This window comes from Lemur catta (assembly GCF_020740605.2).
Source record: "Lemur catta isolate mLemCat1 chromosome 20 unlocalized genomic scaffold, mLemCat1.pri SUPER_20_unloc_1, whole genome shotgun sequence".
In the NCBI taxonomy this organism is placed as follows: domain Eukaryota; kingdom Metazoa; phylum Chordata; class Mammalia; order Primates; family Lemuridae; genus Lemur; species Lemur catta.
This window is the reverse complement of record NW_025423741.1, coordinates 76,774-94,672: the sequence shown is the minus strand read 5'-3', so window position 1 is coordinate 94,672 and position 17,899 is coordinate 76,774. Positions and strand designations below refer to the sequence as shown.

The 17,899-nt window shown below is 53.9% G+C and overlaps 4 non-coding genes and 3 pseudogenes across 4 annotated transcripts; all 7 read right to left on the bottom strand.

Moving 5' to 3' along the window:
- Nucleotides 1–2,156: 2,156 nt before the first annotated feature.
- LOC123629222 lies at nt 2,157–2,275 on the bottom strand. Its single transcript, XR_006731923.1, has one exon. It is a non-coding gene; the product is annotated as a 5S ribosomal RNA (ribosomal RNA).
- A 1,207-nt stretch (nt 2,276–3,482) lies between these two features.
- LOC123629211 lies at nt 3,483–3,603 on the bottom strand (annotated as a pseudogene).
- Nucleotides 3,604–7,060: 3,457 nt separating this feature from the next.
- LOC123629221 lies at nt 7,061–7,179 on the bottom strand. Its single transcript, XR_006731922.1, has one exon. It is a non-coding gene; the product is annotated as a 5S ribosomal RNA (ribosomal RNA).
- A 1,205-nt stretch (nt 7,180–8,384) lies between these two features.
- On the bottom strand, nt 8,385–8,505 carry LOC123629210 (annotated as a pseudogene).
- Nucleotides 8,506–11,963: 3,458 nt separating this feature from the next.
- LOC123629220 lies at nt 11,964–12,082 on the bottom strand. The gene has a single exon (XR_006731921.1). It is a non-coding gene; the product is annotated as a 5S ribosomal RNA (ribosomal RNA).
- Nucleotides 12,083–13,285: 1,203 nt separating this feature from the next.
- On the bottom strand, nt 13,286–13,406 carry LOC123629209 (annotated as a pseudogene).
- Nucleotides 13,407–16,852: 3,446 nt separating this feature from the next.
- Nucleotides 16,853–16,971, bottom strand: LOC123629219. The gene has a single exon (XR_006731920.1). It is a non-coding gene; the product is annotated as a 5S ribosomal RNA (ribosomal RNA).
- Nucleotides 16,972–17,899: the final 928 nt, after the last annotated feature.

Below are 17,899 nucleotides of genomic sequence, written 5' to 3'. Positions count from 1 at the left end.
GCTGTGAGTACACTGAAAAATGGAAGAAAGCCTCTACCTTTGATAGAAACATATTGACTTTTTATCGATGGAGGGATATCATTAAGGGGATCATGAACTTAAGGTAGGAGGGGTATAAAGGAAACAAGATCTGGCCAGGGGTTGGTGATTTCTTGAGTCAGGGGAGTGAGAAAATATTCTACTATTCTGTCCGATTTTGTTTCTATTTCAAATTTCCCATCATGAAAAGTTTCCAAAGATACCATGAACAGGATCAAAAACAAGCTGCAAACAGGACAAGGTATCTGTAGCCCATATAATTGGCAAAATGTTACTGTTACAGAATATCTACGTTTTATATGCTTAATGCGCCTTTGGCCCTGTGTCCTCATTATTAGTCAAGGAAATACGGAATAAAAAATGAAGCCAGATATAGTTTCCAACTCACCAGATTGAGGAAACTTAAGAAACTGATCACTGTGTTGGCTTTGAGGAAAACTCTTGCACTCACCCTGCTGATATGGGAGGCGAAATTATAGAACCATTTGGAAAACAATGCAGCATAAATGGATATGAATAAACACTGGCATAATTCAGGAGCAAGCATATTCTCTGAGTAGCACGTACCAGAGAGAAGATAGGGCACATGTGACCAGGAAGCATCTAGGGTAATCCTCACGGGAGCCCCTTGTACACGGACCTAGTCAAAGATCGCATAAAGATACTTCGACTGATTCGTGCAGTGCCATTCTCTAGCAGCGCTGATGAACTGCAGCTTCCTGTGTAAGCAAGGAGTATTCTCCAAACAGAAGGTTTCCCCTGGCACACAAGTTACCCAGAAGGAATCCAGAATCGTTCCACATGTATTCTATAAACTGTGAAATTAACAAACTACCTCAATGAGATAGTCCTATAACAGAGAGCAAAAACTTTCAAAGGAAAAGCCAGGAAAAGGATGACAGTCGAGATGGGATTTGTTTGGGAGAAGCGTTTCTGTGGTTCCACGCCTTGAGGAAAAGATACACAGCGGCTTCCGACATATGCATCAACTCCCATTTTTATAAGGTGAGTGGTGGGGTTTTGGTACGGTTAATTCGATTTAATATAATAATCATACTGATAATCATGATCATTATTATCATTCTTTAACATACCCCTTTCCCAAATTAAAAGAAAAAGAGAAAGAAGCAGATAGTAAGTTTCTAGTTATACACCCTGCTTAAATTGGATTATTTATTAATTTGGGGGAAATGATTAGTTTGGGGACTCTGTGTCCGTCTATCGAGGACTACAGGATAGCCTCTCCATGGATTTGAGCCATCATGTACGTTTTTACTAAGTTTTCCATCGAAGTTGGCACCTTTGCCCCGTAGGTGCCGCGTAGATTTTCTGTGACTTTGAGTGTTATCCTTTTGAAAGATTGCATTCATTAGTGTGTATTGGCGAGGAAATAAGAAACATCGAAACTATCGATGGAATGTTGATTTCACCTAGAGCTATCTTGCTGGACTCCCCTAGGATTTCTACAGGTCTCCCGTGCATAGGGGAAAACATTCTATTTTGAGAACCGTAGGAGGTGAGGAAAATGAAGAAAGGTGATTTTCCTTTCCCACATATTATTAGTGTTTTCCCTTGTTGTAGTACATTTTTGGAGCGTCTCTTGCAGGATCGAACGGAAGGATTTCCTATCAACACCCTGGTCTTGCTCGTGACTTTCCAAAGAATGTTTCTACTTCTTAAGCCTTCAGAATATTTTCTAAAGATTTAGACGTTTGAAAAGTGTCTCTAGATGTCTTCGCATCTGGATTCTTGAATTATGTTACCGTGAACGAATAGCCAACTGTTTAGATTCTCTTCTTCTGCATATGTGGATAGGGTCCAATTTTTCCTTTCCTAGGGTGGTAACGTGGTCATCTCCTTGGACAACTTTAGACTGTGTCCTGAATTCAGAGCCGGTCGGTCAGAAGTTCCGGAGGCCCGGACCTGCGGCAGGTGTGTGAGGGGCGACAGCCTCGGGGACTGAGCCTCCACATCTCCAATCTGACCCTCTCTCCAGGGGCCACGGGGCAGGGTCCGGGCCGGCCGGGGGCGGGAGCCGGGGCGGGCGCGGAGGGCGAAGGCCCCCCCCTCCCCTTCCCAGCCCAGGGGGGCGGGACAGAAAAAGAGGCAGAGCAAAAAGCCTACGGCACCCGGGATTCCCAGGCGGTCTCCCATCCAAGTACTAACCGGGCCCGACCCTGCTTAGCTTCCGAGATCAGACGAGATCGGGCGCGTTCAGGGTGGTCTGGCCGTAGACGACGGTGGCCGCCCCCCGGACGCCTCAAGAGGCCGAGCTGCTGGGACGCGTCCCTCCCTGCGCCGTCGGGTCCCTCCCGCCGCCCTGGCCCATCGCTAGCCCACCTGCCAGTATCGGGGTGGGGGTGGGGGGCCAGGCGGGGCCTGACGGGTCTTGCGCGCGCACCCCCCCACCCCCACCCAAACCACGGGCGCACCACCGTCCCACACCCCGAGGAGCAGACCCACGGGCACGCGCGCAGGGACAGGCTTCCACGCGTGGGGGCGGAGGGCCAGAGCCGGAGAGTGCGGGAGATAGGGCCCTCCGCCGGCCCACGCGAGGGCACGGTGGGGAGGGGCTTTGGGGCGGGGCCGGCACGAGGAGGCAGGGCCGCGCCTGCCGCCGGTCCTTCACCCGGAGGTCCTGAAGGAAGACCTGCAGTGTCCCCCCCCACCCCGCCACCCCACCCCCGTCTGGGGAGGACCGTTCTGCCCCGATTCCCCTCAGGGCCTGCGTGTGGCAGCAGCCCCCGCGCGGGGGCGGGGGGCGGCGGGGCGGGCCAGAGCCCGCTATCCTGTGGCCCGGTGGGGTGGGGTTTGGGGTGGGTAGCCACGGGTCGGGGGGCCGGTGGGTGGTTTGGGTTTGGCTGCGTGCGCTCCGTGTGCTGTTGTGCGTCCTCTCTGCCCGGGTGGCCGGAAACTCGCCCTGTGCGGCGCGCCGGTGTGTCTCTCGGGAGCCCCGGCGGTGGCGAGGAGCCCGCCCGGCGTGAGGCCCGGGCCCGAGGCCCGGGTGTGCGGCGGAGAGGAAGTGCACGGTCGGCCGGGGGTCCGGGGGGCCCAGGACAAGGTTTGCCGCCGTGGGCTGTCCCGCGCCGGGTGTACGCGACGTCCCGGAGTGCGGGGCGGGGGGTGCCGGGTGTGGGGGAGAGGAGACCCAGCGGCACTCAGGGATCCCGCCGCCCGCCCGGCCCGGTGTGGGGCCCAGGGCTGGGGCTCCGCTGCCGGTCCGAACAGGAACGGAACGGCTGGGACGCTCTGCCGCTGCCGCCACCTGGCGGTGGTGTTGCAGCGGGGGAGAGGGGAGGACGCCCTGGGCGGGGGGCAGCGGGCCGCGCCGGCGGGGGGGCGGGGGAGTGCCAGGGGCCGAGGGCGAAAGTGGAGGCGGGCACAGAACGCCGGGGCCCCCCCACCCCCGACCCCTCGGCGGGCGGGACAAAAGAAGAGGCAAAAGCCTGCAGCACCTGGTATTCCCAGGCGGTCTCCCATCCAAGTACAAACCGGGCCCCCGACCCTGCTTAGCTTCCCAGATCAGACGAGATCGGGGACGTTCAGGGTGCTATGGCCCTAGACGGCGGCGGCTGTCCCCGGACGCCTCAAGAGGCCGAGCTGCCACGCGGCCCTCCCGGCCCAGCGCCCCACACCCGACCCCGCGCCCTCCTGCTGCCCAGTAGCCTTCAGAGCCTCGCTCTCTAGCTGCTACATACACACCAAACACTCAACACTTTGCCACAAACACATACACCAATGACAACAAAAATCAAACACTCAATAGCACATCTATTCAAAGCACGGAGGACACAAACGGGAGGGCAATGTGTGACTTGTGAGATTCTACAGACGTCAGGAGCCCACATGAAGGCTCAGGGAAATATTCCAAAGGAGTGTGACGTGGCTCAGAGCTCCTTGGACATGAGCAGACTGGCTTCGGCGGACGGCAGCTCTTACGTTTTCACAGTGGAGCAGCCGGAACAGTAGAAAGTTCCTTCCTCGCCTTTCCTACTTCATGCAGTAGGAACCAGTCCACGGTTATATGGTGCATGGCTACGATTATTCTGTGGGATCCTGCAAAGAAGAAATGCTGTTGGTGTCTTTGGGGACTGGGAATTTGGGTGTGAGAGGAAGAGGTGAAATCGATCAAGTCATGTAAAAACAACTCTCGGTTCTCAGTTTGAACTTGGATTATCAGTGGAAACTCAATGTGTTTTCCTGTAATTTTTTTTTCTTTTCTTCCTTCCTTTATTTATTTATTTATTTATTTATTTATTTATTTTTAGTTTTTCCACGGAAAGTGCCGAGACATAGGTGCGAACTCAACAGTAGTGCATTTCAGCAGCATCTAGATCGTGGTCTCCGCCAACCATCGTTATTAAACGGTCCTAAGACTTACTGGAGACATAGGCTGACTTGAAGTCTGGGGCGGGAAACGGACGCTTCTTGTACTGGGAAGCGTGGATGCTATGATATCCAACAGGACGAGGGTCACGTCAAAAGACACAGGAACCAGAATGAGTAGACTCCCGTTTGCCAAACACAGGACGGTTTGATCGCCAGTAAGTATAATAATTGCAAGATATTGAAACACATTAGATACGTTTAAATCCGCGATGAAACCCCTCACAATGCGAAAGTAACTCGGGTCACTGCGGACAGCGGTAGGAAACAAAGGGAAATGGTGACAACCGGGGCTGCCCCCGACTAGTCGCGATGTATGGACACTCTTTCAAAAGACATCTCAACCCCTCACAAGGTAGGTACTGTATTTGGACTGGATCCAAAGAAACTGAAATGAGCGTGTGTGTCTCAGGGAAACGCAAACATTGAGTACTTGCTGTTATCTCTAATACGGTGAAATTTTTAGATGGAATAATGTGGCTGTGAGTACACTGAAAAATGGAAGAAAGCCTCTACCTTTGATAGAAACATATTGACTTTTTATCGATGGAGGGATATCATTAAGGGGATCATGAACTTAAGGTAGGAGGGGTATAAAGGAAACAAGATCTGGCCAGGGGTTGGTGATTTCTTGAGTCAGGGGAGTGAGAAAATATTCTACTATTCTGTCCGATTTTGTTTCTATTTCAAATTTCCCATCATGAAAAGTTTCCAAAGATACCATGAACAGGATCAAAAACAAGCTGCAAACAGGACAAGGTATCTGTAGCCCATATAATTGGCAAAATGTTACTGTTACAGAATATCTACGTTTTATATGCTTAATGCGCCTTTGGCCCTGTGTCCTCATTATTAGTCAAGGAAATACGGAATAAAAAATGAAGCCAGATATAGTTTCCAACTCACCAGATTGAGGAAACTTAAGAAACTGATCACTGTGTTGGCTTTGAGGAAAACTCTTGCACTCACCCTGCTGATATGGGAGGCGAAATTATAGAACCATTTGGAAAACAATGCAGCATAAATGGATATGAATAAACACTGGCATAATTCAGGAGCAAGCATATTCTCTGAGTAGCACGTACCAGAGAGAAGATAGGGCACATGTGACCAGGAAGCATCTAGGGTAATCCTCACGGGAGCCCCTTGTACACGGACCTAGTCAAAGATCGCATAAAGATACTTCGACTGATTCGTGCAGTGCCATTCTCTAGCAGCGCTGATGAACTGCAGCTTCCTGTGTAAGCAAGGAGTATTCTCCAAACAGAAGGTTTCCCCTGGCACACAAGTTACCCAGAAGGAATCCAGAATCGTTCCACATGTATTCTATAAACTGTGAAATTAACAAACTACCTCAATGAGATAGTCCTATAACAGAGAGCAAAAACTTTCAAAGGAAAAGCCAGGAAAAGGATGACAGTCGAGATGGGATTTGTTTGGGAGAAGCGTTTCTGTGGTTCCACGCCTTGAGGAAAAGATACACAGCGGCTTCCGACATATGCATCAACTCCCATTTTTATAAGGTGAGTGGTGGGGTTTTGGTACGGTTAATTCGATTTAATATAATAATCATACTGATAATCATGATCATTATTATCATTCTTTAACATACCCCTTTCCCAAATTAAAAGAAAAAGAGAAAGAAGCAGATAGTAAGTTTCTAGTTATACACCCTGCTTAAATTGGATTATTTATTAATTTGGGGGAAATGATTAGTTTGGGGACTCTGTGTCCGTCTATCGAGGACTACAGGATAGCCTCTCCATGGATTTGAGCCATCATGTACGTTTTTACTAAGTTTTCCATCGAAGTTGGCACCTTTGCCCCGTAGGTGCCGCGTAGATTTTCTGTGACTTTGAGTGTTATCCTTTTGAAAGATTGCATTCATTAGTGTGTATTGGCGAGGAAATAAGAAACATCGAAACTATCGATGGAATGTTGATTTCACCTAGAGCTATCTTGCTGGACTCCCCTAGGATTTCTACAGGTCTCCCGTGCATAGGGGAAAACATTCTATTTTGAGAACCGTAGGAGGTGAGGAAAATGAAGAAAGGTGATTTTCCTTTCCCACATATTATTAGTGTTTTCCCTTGTTGTAGTACATTTTTGGAGCGTCTCTTGCAGGATCGAACGGAAGGATTTCCTATCAACACCCTGGTCTTGCTCGTGACTTTCCAAAGAATGTTTCTACTTCTTAAGCCTTCAGAATATTTTCTAAAGATTTAGACGTTTGAAAAGTGTCTCTAGATGTCTTCGCATCTGGATTCTTGAATTATGTTACCGTGAACGAATAGCCAACTGTTTAGATTCTCTTCTTCTGCATATGTGGATAGGGTCCAATTTTTCCTTTCCTAGGGTGGTAACGTGGTCATCTCCTTGGACAACTTTAGACTGTGTCCTGAATTCAGAGCCGGTCGGTCAGAAGTTCCGGAGGCCCGGACCTGCGGCAGGTGTGTGAGGGGCGACAGCCTCGGGGACTGAGCCTCCACATCTCCAATCTGACCCTCTCTCCAGGGGCCACGGGGCAGGGTCCGGGCCGGCCGGGGGCGGGAGCCGGGGCGGGCGCGGAGGGCGAAGGCCCCCCCCTCCCCTTCCCAGCCCAGGGGGGCGGGACAGAAAAAGAGGCAGAGCAAAAAGCCTACGGCACCCGGGATTCCCAGGCGGTCTCCCATCCAAGTACTAACCGGGCCCGACCCTGCTTAGCTTCCGAGATCAGACGAGATCGGGCGCGTTCAGGGTGGTCTGGCCGTAGACGACGGTGGCCGCCCCCCGGACGCCTCAAGAGGCCGAGCTGCTGGGACGCGTCCCTCCCTGCGCCGTCGGGTCCCTCCCGCCGCCCTGGCCCATCGCTAGCCCACCTGCCAGTATCGGGGTGGGGGTGGGGGGCCAGGCGGGGCCTGACGGGTCTTGCGCGCGCACCCCCCCCACCCCCACCCAAACCACGGGCGCACCACCGTCCCACACCCCGAGGAGCAGACCCACGGGCACGCGCGCAGGGACAGGCTTCCACGCGTGGGGGCGGAGGGCCAGAGCCGGAGAGTGCGGGAGATAGGGCCCTCCGCCGGCCCACGCGAGGGCACGGTGGGGAGGGGCTTTGGGGCGGGGCCGGCACGAGGAGGCAGGGCCGCGCCTGCCGCCGGTCCTTCACCCGGAGGTCCTGAAGGAAGACCTGCAGTGTCCCCCCCACCCCGCCACCCCACCCCCGTCTGGGGAGGACCGTTCTGCCCCGATTCCCCTCAGGGCCTGCGTGTGGCAGCAGCCCCCGCGCGGGGGCGGGGGGCGGCGGGGCGGGCCAGAGCCCGCTATCCTGTGGCCCGGTGGGGTGGGGTTTGGGGTGGGTAGCCACGGGTCGGGGGGCCGGTGGGTGGTTTGGGTTTGGCTGCGTGCGCTCCGTGTGCTGTTGTGCGTCCTCTCTGCCCGGGTGGCCGGAAACTCGCCCTGTGCGGCGCGCCGGTGTGTCTCTCGGGAGCCCCGGCGGTGGCGAGGAGCCCGCCCGGCGTGAGGCCCGGGCCCGAGGCCCGGGTGTGCGGCGGAGAGGAAGTGCACGGTCGGCCGGGGGTCCGGGGGCCCAGGACAAGGTTTGCCGCCGTGGGCTGTCCCGCGCCGGGTGTACGCGACGTCCCGGAGTGCGGGGCGGGGGGTGCCGGGTGTGGGGGAGAGGAGACCCAGCGGCACTCAGGGATCCCGCCGCCCGCCCGGCCCGGTGTGGGGCCCAGGGCTGGGGCTCCGCTGCCGGCCGAACAGGAACGGAACGGCTGGGACGCTCTGCCGCTGCCGCCACCTGGCGGTGGTGTTGCAGCGGGGGAGAGGGGAGGACGCCCTGGGCGGGGGCAGCGGGCCGCGCCGGCGGGGGGGGCGGGGGAGTGCCAGGGGCCGAGGGCGAAAGTGGAGGCGGGCACAGAACGCCGGGGCCCCCCCACCCCCGACCCCTCGGCGGGCGGGACAAAAGAAGAGGCAAAAGCCTGCAGCACCTGGTATTCCCAGGCGGTCTCCCATCCAAGTACAAACCGGGCCCCCGACCCTGCTTAGCTTCCCAGATCAGACGAGATCGGGGACGTTCAGGGTGCTATGGCCCTAGACGGCGGCGGCTGTCCCCGGACGCCTCAAGAGGCCGAGCTGCCACGCGGCCCTCCCGGCCCAGCGCCCCACACCCGACCCCGCGCCCTCCTGCTGCCCAGTAGCCTTCAGAGCCTCGCTCTCTAGCTGCTACATACACACCAAACACTCAACACTTTGCCACAAACACATACACCAATGACAACAAAAATCAAACACTCAATAGCACATCTATTCAAAGCACGGAGGACACAAACGGGAGGGCAATGTGTGACTTGTGAGATTCTACAGACGTCAGGAGCCCACATGAAGGCTCAGGGAAATATTCCAAAGGAGTGTGACGTGGCTCAGAGCTCCTTGGACATGAGCAGACTGGCTTCGGCGGACGGCAGCTCTTACGTTTTCACAGTGGAGCAGCCGGAACAGTAGAAAGTTCCTTCCTCGCCTTTCCTACTTCATGCAGTAGGAACCAGTCCACGGTTATATGGTGCATGGCTACGATTATTCTGTGGGATCCTGCAAAGAAGAAATGCTGTTGGTGTCTTTGGGGACTGGGAATTTGGGTGTGAGAGGAAGAGGTGAAATCGATCAAGTCATGTAAAAACAACTCTCGGTTCTCAGTTTGAACTTGGATTATCAGTGGAAACTCAATGTGTTTTCCTGTAATTTTTTTTTTCTTTTCTTCCTTCCTTTATTTATTTATTTATTTATTTATTTATTTATTTTTAGTTTTTCCACGGAAAGTGCCGAGACATAGGTGCGAACTCAACAGTAGTGCATTTCAGCAGCATCTAGATCGTGGTCTCCGCCAACCATCGTTATTAAACGGTCCTAAGACTTACTGGAGACATAGGCTGACTTGAAGTCTGGGGCGGGAAACGGACGCTTCTTGTACTGGGAAGCGTGGATGCTATGATATCCAACAGGACGAGGGTCACGTCAAAAGACACAGGAACCAGAATGAGTAGACTCCCGTTTGCCAAACACAGGACGGTTTGATCGCCAGTAAGTATAATAATTGCAAGATATTGAAACACATTAGATACGTTTAAATCCGCGATGAAACCCCTCACAATGCGAAAGTAACTCGGGTCACTGCGGACAGCGGTAGGAAACAAAGGGAAATGGTGACAACCGGGGCTGCCCCCGACTAGTCGCGATGTATGGACACTCTTTCAAAAGACATCTCAACCCCTCACAAGGTAGGTACTGTATTTGGACTGGATCCAAAGAAACTGAAATGAGCGTGTGTGTCTCAGGGAAACGCAAACATTGAGTACTTGCTGTTATCTCTAATACGGTGAAATTTTTAGATGGAATAATGTGGCTGTGAGTACACTGAAAAATGGAAGAAAGCCTCTACCTTTGATAGAAACATATTGACTTTTTATCGATGGAGGGATATCATTAAGGGGATCATGAACTTAAGGTAGGAGGGGTATAAAGGAAACAAGATCTGGCCAGGGGTTGGTGATTTCTTGAGTCAGGGGAGTGAGAAAATATTCTACTATTCTTTCCGATTTTGTTTCTATTTCAAATTTCCCATCATGAAAAGTTTCCAAAGATACCATGAACAGGATCAAAAACAAGCTGCAAACAGGACAAGGTATCTGTAGCCCATATAATTGGCAAAATGTTACTGTTACAGAATATCTACGTTTTATATGCTTAATGCGCCTTTGGCCCTGTGTCCTCATTATTAGTCAAGGAAATACGGAATAAAAAATGAAGCCAGATATAGTTTCCAACTCACCAGATTGAGGAAACTTAAGAAACTGATCACTGTGTTGGCTTTGAGGAAAACTCTTGCACTCACCCTGCTGATATGGGAGGCGAAATTATAGAACCATTTGGAAAACAATGCAGCATAAATGGATATGAATAAACACTGGCATAATTCAGGAGCAAGCATATTCTCTGAGTAGCACGTACCAGAGAGAAGATAGGGCACATGTGACCAGGAAGCATCTAGGGTAATCCTCACGGGAGCCCCTTGTACACGGACCTAGTCAAAGATCGCATAAAGATACTTCGACTGATTCGTGCAGTGCCATTCTCTAGCAGCGCTGATGAACTGCAGCTTCCTGTGTAAGCAAGGAGTATTCTCCAAACAGAAGGTTTCCCCTGGCACACAAGTTACCCAGAAGGAATCCAGAATCGTTCCACATGTATTCTATAAACTGTGAAATTAACAAACTACCTCAATGAGATAGTCCTATAACAGAGAGCAAAAACTTTCAAAGGAAAAGCCAGGAAAAGGATGACAGTCGAGATGGGATTTGTTTGGGAGAAGCGTTTCTGTGGTTCCACGCCTTGAGAAAAAGATACACAGCGGCTTCCGACATATGCATCAACTCCCATTTTTATAAGGTGAGTGGTGGGGTTTTGGTACGGTTAATTCGATTTAATATAATAATCATACTGATAATCATGATCATTATTATCATTCTTTAACATACCCCTTTCCCAAATTAAAAGAAAAAGAGAAAGAAGCAGATAGTAAGTTTCTAGTTATACACCCTGCTTAAATTGGATTATTTATTAATTTGGGGGAAATGATTAGTTTGGGGACTCTGTGTCCGTCTATCGAGGACTACAGGATAGCCTCTCCATGGATTTGAGCCATCATGTACGTTTTTACTAAGTTTTCCATCGAAGTTGGCACCTTTGCCCCGTAGGTGCCGCGTAGATTTTCTGTGACTTTGAGTGTTATCCTTTTGAAAGATTGCATTCATTAGTGTGTATTGGCGAGGAAATAAGAAACATCGAAACTATCGATGGAATGTTGATTTCACCTAGAGCTATCTTGCTGGACTCCCCTAGGATTTCTACAGGTCTCCCGTGCATAGGGGAAAACATTCTATTTTGAGAACCGTAGGAGGTGAGGAAAATGAAGAAAGGTGATTTTCCTTTCCCACATATTATTAGTGTTTTCCCTTGTTGTAGTACATTTTTGGAGCGTCTCTTGCAGGATCGAACGGAAGGATTTCCTATCAACACCCTGGTCTTGCTCGTGACTTTCCAAAGAATGTTTCTACTTCTTAAGCCTTCAGAATATTTTCTAAAGATTTAGACGTTTGAAAAGTGTCTCTAGATGTCTTCGCATCTGGATTCTTGAATTATGTTACCGTGAACGAATAGCCAACTGTTTAGATTCTCTTCTTCTGCATATGTGGATAGGGTCCAATTTTTCCTTTCCTAGGGTGGTAACGTGGTCATCTCCTTGGACAACTTTAGACTGTGTCCTGAATTCAGAGCCGGTCGGTCAGAAGTTCCGGAGGCCCGGACCTGCGGCAGGTGTGTGAGGGGCGACAGCCTCGGGGACTGAGCCTCCACATCTCCAATCTGACCCTCTCTCCAGGGGCCACGGGGCAGGGTCCGGGCCGGCCGGGGGCGGGAGCCGGGGCGGGCGCGGAGGGCGAAGGCCCCCCCCTCCCCTTCCCAGCCCAGGGGGGCGGGACAGAAAAAGAGGCAGAGCAAAAAGCCTACGGCACCCGGGATTCCCAGGCGGTCTCCCATCCAAGTACTAACCGGGCCCGACCCTGCTTAGCTTCCGAGATCAGACGAGATCGGGCGCGTTCAGGGTGGTCTGGCCGTAGACGACGGTGGCCGCCCCCCGGACGCCTCAAGAGGCCGAGCTGCTGGGACGCGTCCCTCCCTGCGCCGTCGGGTCCCTCCCGCCGCCCTGGCCCATCGCTAGCCCACCTGCCAGTATCGGGGTGGGGGTGGGGGGCCAGGCGGGGCCTGACGGGTCTTGCGCGCGCACCCCCCCACCCCCACCCAAACCACGGGCGCACCACCGTCCCACACCCCGAGGAGCAGACCCACGGGCACGCGCGCAGGGACAGGCTTCCACGCGTGGGGGCGGAGGGCCAGAGCCGGAGAGTGCGGGAGATAGGGCCCTCCGCCGGCCCACGCGAGGGCACGGTGGGGAGGGGCTTTGGGGCGGGGCCGGCACGAGGAGGCAGGGCCGCGCCTGCCGCCGGTCCTTCACCCGGAGGTCCTGAAGGAAGACCTGCAGTGTCCCCCCCACCCCGCCACCCCACCCCCGTCTGGGGAGGACCGTTCTGCCCCGATTCCCCTCAGGGCCTGCGTGTGGCAGCAGCCCCCGCGCGGGGGCGGGGGGCGGCGGGGCGGGCCAGAGCCCGCTATCCTGTGGCCCGGTGGGGTGGGGTTTGGGGTGGGTAGCCACGGGTCGGGGGGCCGGTGGGTGGTTTGGGTTTGGCTGCGTGCGCTCCGTGTGCTGTTGTGCGTCCTCTCTGCCCGGGTGGCCGGAAACTCGCCCTGTGCGGCGCGCCGGTGTGTCTCTCGGGAGCCCCGGCGGTGGCGAGGAGCCCGCCCGGCGTGAGGCCCGGGCCCGAGGCCCGGGTGTGCGGCGGAGAGGAAGTGCACGGTCGGCCGGGGGTCCGGGGGCCCAGGACAAGGTTTGCCGCCGTGGGCTGTCCCGCGCCGGGTGTACGCGACGTCCCGGAGTGCGGGGCGGGGGGTGCCGGGTGTGGGGGAGAGGAGACCCAGCGGCACTCAGGGATCCCGCCGCCCGCCCGGCCCGGTGTGGGGCCCAGGGCTGGGGCTCCGCTGCCGGCCGAACAGGAACGGAACGGCTGGGACGCTCTGCCGCTGCCGCCACCTGGCGGTGGTGTTGCAGCGGGGGAGAGGGGAGGACGCCCTGGGCGGGGGCAGCGGGCCGCGCCGGCGGGGGGGCGGGGGAGTGCCAGGGGCCGAGGGCGAAAGTGGAGGCGGGCACAGAACGCCGGGGCCCCCCCACCCCCGACCCCTCGGCGGGCGGGACAAAAGAAGAGGCAAAAGCCTGCAGCACCTGGTATTCCCAGGCGGTCTCCCATCCAAGTACAAACCGGGCCCCCGACCCTGCTTAGCTTCCCAGATCAGACGAGATCGGGGACGTTCAGGGTGCTATGGCCCTAGACGGCGGCGGCTGTCCCCGGACGCCTCAAGAGGCCGAGCTGCCACGCGGCCCTCCCGGCCCAGCGCCCCACACCCGACCCCGCGCCCTCCTGCTGCCCAGTAGCCTTCAGAGCCTCGCTCTCTAGCTGCTACATACACACCAAACACTCAACACTTTGCCACAAACACATACACCAATGACAACAAAAATCAAACACTCAATAGCACATCTATTCAAAGCACGGAGGACACAAACGGGAGGGCAATGTGTGACTTGTGAGATTCTACAGACGTCAGGAGCCCACATGAAGGCTCAGGGAAATATTCCAAAGGAGTGTGACGTGGCTCAGAGCTCCTTGGACATGAGCAGACTGGCTTCGGCGGACGGCAGCTCTTACGTTTTCACAGTGGAGCAGCCGGAACAGTAGAAAGTTCCTTCCTCGCCTTTCCTACTTCATGCAGTAGGAACCAGTCCACGGTTATATGGTGCATGGCTACGATTATTCTGTGGGATCCTGCAAAGAAGAAATGCTGTTGGTGTCTTTGGGGACTGGGAATTTGGGTGTGAGAGGAAGAGGTGAAATCGATCAAGTCATGTAAAAACAACTCTCGGTTCTCAGTTTGAACTTGGATTATCAGTGGAAACTCAATGTGTTTTCCTGTAATTTTTTTTTTCTTTTCTTCCTTCCTTTATTTATTTATTTATTTATTTTTAGTTTTTCCACGGAAAGTGCCGAGACATAGGTGCGAACTCAACAGTAGTGCATTTCAGCAGCATCTAGATCGTGGTCTCCGCCAACCATCGTTATTAAACGGTCCTAAGACTTACTGGAGACATAGGCTGACTTGAAGTCTGGGGCGGGAAACGGACGCTTCTTGTACTGGGAAGCGTGGATGCTATGATATCCAACAGGACGAGGGTCACGTCAAAAGACACAGGAACCAGAATGAGTAGACTCCCGTTTGCCAAACACAGGACGGTTTGATCGCCAGTAAGTATAATAATTGCAAGATATTGAAACACATTAGATACGTTTAAATCCGCGATGAAACCCCTCACAATGCGAAAGTAACTCGGGTCACTGCGGACAGCGGTAGGAAACAAAGGGAAATGGTGACAACCGGGGCTGCCCCCGACTAGTCGCGATGTATGGACACTCTTTCAAAAGACATCTCAACCCCTCACAAGGTAGGTACTGTATTTGGACTGGATCCAAAGAAACTGAAATGAGCGTGTGTGTCTCAGGGAAACGCAAACATTGAGTACTTGCTGTTATCTCTAATACGGTGAAATTTTTAGATGGAATAATGTGGCTGTGAGTACACTGAAAAATGGAAGAAAGCCTCTACCTTTGATAGAAACATATTGACTTTTTATCGATGGAGGGATATCATTAAGGGGATCATGAACTTAAGGTAGGAGGGGTATAAAGGAAACAAGATCTGGCCAGGGGTTGGTGATTTCTTGAGTCAGGGGAGTGAGAAAATATTCTACTATTCTGTCCGATTTTGTTTCTATTTCAAATTTCCCATCATGAAAAGTTTCCAAAGATACCATGAACAGGATCAAAAACAAGCTGCAAACAGGACAAGGTATCTGTAGCCCATATAATTGGCAAAATGTTACTGTTACAGAATATCTACGTTTTATATGCTTAATGCGCCTTTGGCCCTGTGTCCTCATTATTAGTCAAGGAAATACGGAATAAAAAATGAAGCCAGATATAGTTTCCAACTCACCAGATTGAGGAAACTTAAGAAACTGATCACTGTGTTGGCTTTGAGGAAAACTCTTGCACTCACCCTGCTGATATGGGAGGCGAAATTATAGAACCATTTGGAAAACAATGCAGCATAAATGGATATGAATAAACACTGGCATAATTCAGGAGCAAGCATATTCTCTGAGTAGCACGTACCAGAGAGAAGATAGGGCACATGTGACCAGGAAGCATCTAGGGTAATCCTCACGGGAGCCCCTTGTACACGGACCTAGTCAAAGATCGCATAAAGATACTTCGACTGATTCGTGCAGTGCCATTCTCTAGCAGCGCTGATGAACTGCAGCTTCCTGTGTAAGCAAGGAGTATTCTCCAAACAGAAGGTTTCCCCTGGCACACAAGTTACCCAGAAGGAATCCAGAATCGTTCCACATGTATTCTATAAACTGTGAAATTAACAAACTACCTCAATGAGATAGTCCTATAACAGAGAGCAAAAACTTTCAAAGGAAAAGCCAGGAAAAGGATGACAGTCGAGATGGGATTTGTTTGGGAGAAGCGTTTCTGTGGTTCCACGCCTTGAGGAAAAGATACACAGCGGCTTCCGACATATGCATCAACTCCCATTTTTATAAGGTGAGTGGTGGGGTTTTGGTACGGTTAATTCGATTTAATATAATAATCATACTGATAATCATGATCATTATTATCATTCTTTAACATACCCCTTTCCCAAATTAAAAGAAAAAGAGAAAGAAGCAGATAGTAAGTTTCTAGTTATACACCCTGCTTAAATTGGATTATTTATTAATTTGGGGGAAATGATTAGTTTGGGGACTCTGTGTCCGTCTATCGAGGACTACAGGATAGCCTCTCCATGGATTTGAGCCATCATGTACGTTTTTACTAAGTTTTCCATCGAAGTTGGCACCTTTGCCCCGTAGGTGCCGCGTAGATTTTCTGTGACTTTGAGTGTTATCCTTTTGAAAGATTGCATTCATTAGTGTGTATTGGCGAGGAAATAAGAAACATCGAAACTATCGATGGAATGTTGATTTCACCTAGAGCTATCTTGCTGGACTCCCCTAGGATTTCTACAGGTCTCCCGTGCATAGGGGAAAACATTCTATTTTGAGAACCGTAGGAGGTGAGGAAAATGAAGAAAGGTGATTTTCCTTTCCCACATATTATTAGTGTTTTCCCTTGTTGTAGTACATTTTTGGAGCGTCTCTTGCAGGATCGAACGGAAGGATTTCCTATCAACACCCTGGTCTTGCTCGTGACTTTCCAAAGAATGTTTCTACTTCTTAAGCCTTCAGAATATTTTCTAAAGATTTAGACGTTTGAAAAGTGTCTCTAGATGTCTTCGCATCTGGATTCTTGAATTATGTTACCGTGAACGAATAGCCAACTGTTTAGATTCTCTTCTTCTGCATATGTGGATAGGGTCCAATTTTTCCTTTCCTAGGGTGGTAACGTGGTCATCTCCTTGGACAACTTTAGACTGTGTCCTGAATTCAGAGCCGGTCGGTCAGAAGTTCCGGAGGCCCGGACCTGCGGCAGGTGTGTGAGGGGCGACAGCCTCGGGGACTGAGCCTCCACATCTCCAATCTGACCCTCTCTCCAGGGGCCACGGGGCAGGGTCCGGGCCGGCCGGGGGCGGGAGCCGGGGCGGGCGCGGAGGGCGAAGGCCCCCCCCTCCCCTTCCCAGCCCAGGGGGGCGGGACAGAAAAAGAGGCAGAGCAAAAAGCCTACGGCACCCGGGATTCCCAGGCGGTCTCCCATCCAAGTACTAACCGGGCCCGACCCTGCTTAGCTTCCGAGATCAGACGAGATCGGGCGCGTTCAGGGTGGTCTGGCCGTAGACGACGGTGGCCGCCCCCCGGACGCCTCAAGAGGCCGAGCTGCTGGGACGCGTCCCTCCCTGCGCCGTCGGGTCCCTCCCGCCGCCCTGGCCCATCGCTAGCCCACCTGCCAGTATCGGGGTGGGGGTGGGGGGCCAGGCGGGGCCTGACGGGTCTTGCGCGCGCACCCCCCCACCCCCACCCCCCCGAGGAGCAGACCCACGGGCACGCGCGCAGGGACAGGCTTCCACGCGTGGGGGCGGAGGGCCAGAGCCGGAGAGTGCGGGAGATAGGGCCCTCCGCCGGCCCACGCGAGGGCACGGTGGGGAGGGGCTTTGGGGCGGGGCCGGCACGAGGAGGCAGGGCCGCGCCTGCCGCCGGTCCTTCACCCGGAGGTCCTGAAGGAAGACCTGCAGTGTCCCCCCCACCCCGCCACCCCACCCCCGTCTGGGGAGGACCGTTCTGCCCCGATTCCCCTCAGGGCCTGCGTGTGGCAGCAGCCCCCGCGCGGGGGCGGGGGGCGGCGGGGCGGGCCAGAGCCCGCTATCCTGTGGCCCGGTGGGGTGGGGTTTGGGGTGGGTAGCCACGGGTCGGGGGGCCGGTGGGTGGTTTGGGTTTGGCTGCGTGCGCTCCGTGTGCTGTTGTGCGTCCTCTCTGCCCGGGTGGCCGGAAACTCGCCCTGTGCGGCGCGCCGGTGTGTCTCTCGGGAGCCCCGGCGGTGGCGAGGAGCCCGCCCGGCGTGAGGCCCGGGCCCGAGGCCCGGGTGTGCGGCGGAGAGGAAGTGCACGGTCGGCCGGGGGTCCGGGGGCCCAGGACAAGGTTTGCCGCCGTGGGCTGTCCCGCGCCGGGTGTACGCGACGTCCCGGAGTGCGGGGCGGGGGGTGCCGGGTGTGGGGGAGAGGAGACCCAGCGGCACTCAGGGATCCCGCCGCCCCGCCCGGCCCGGTGTGG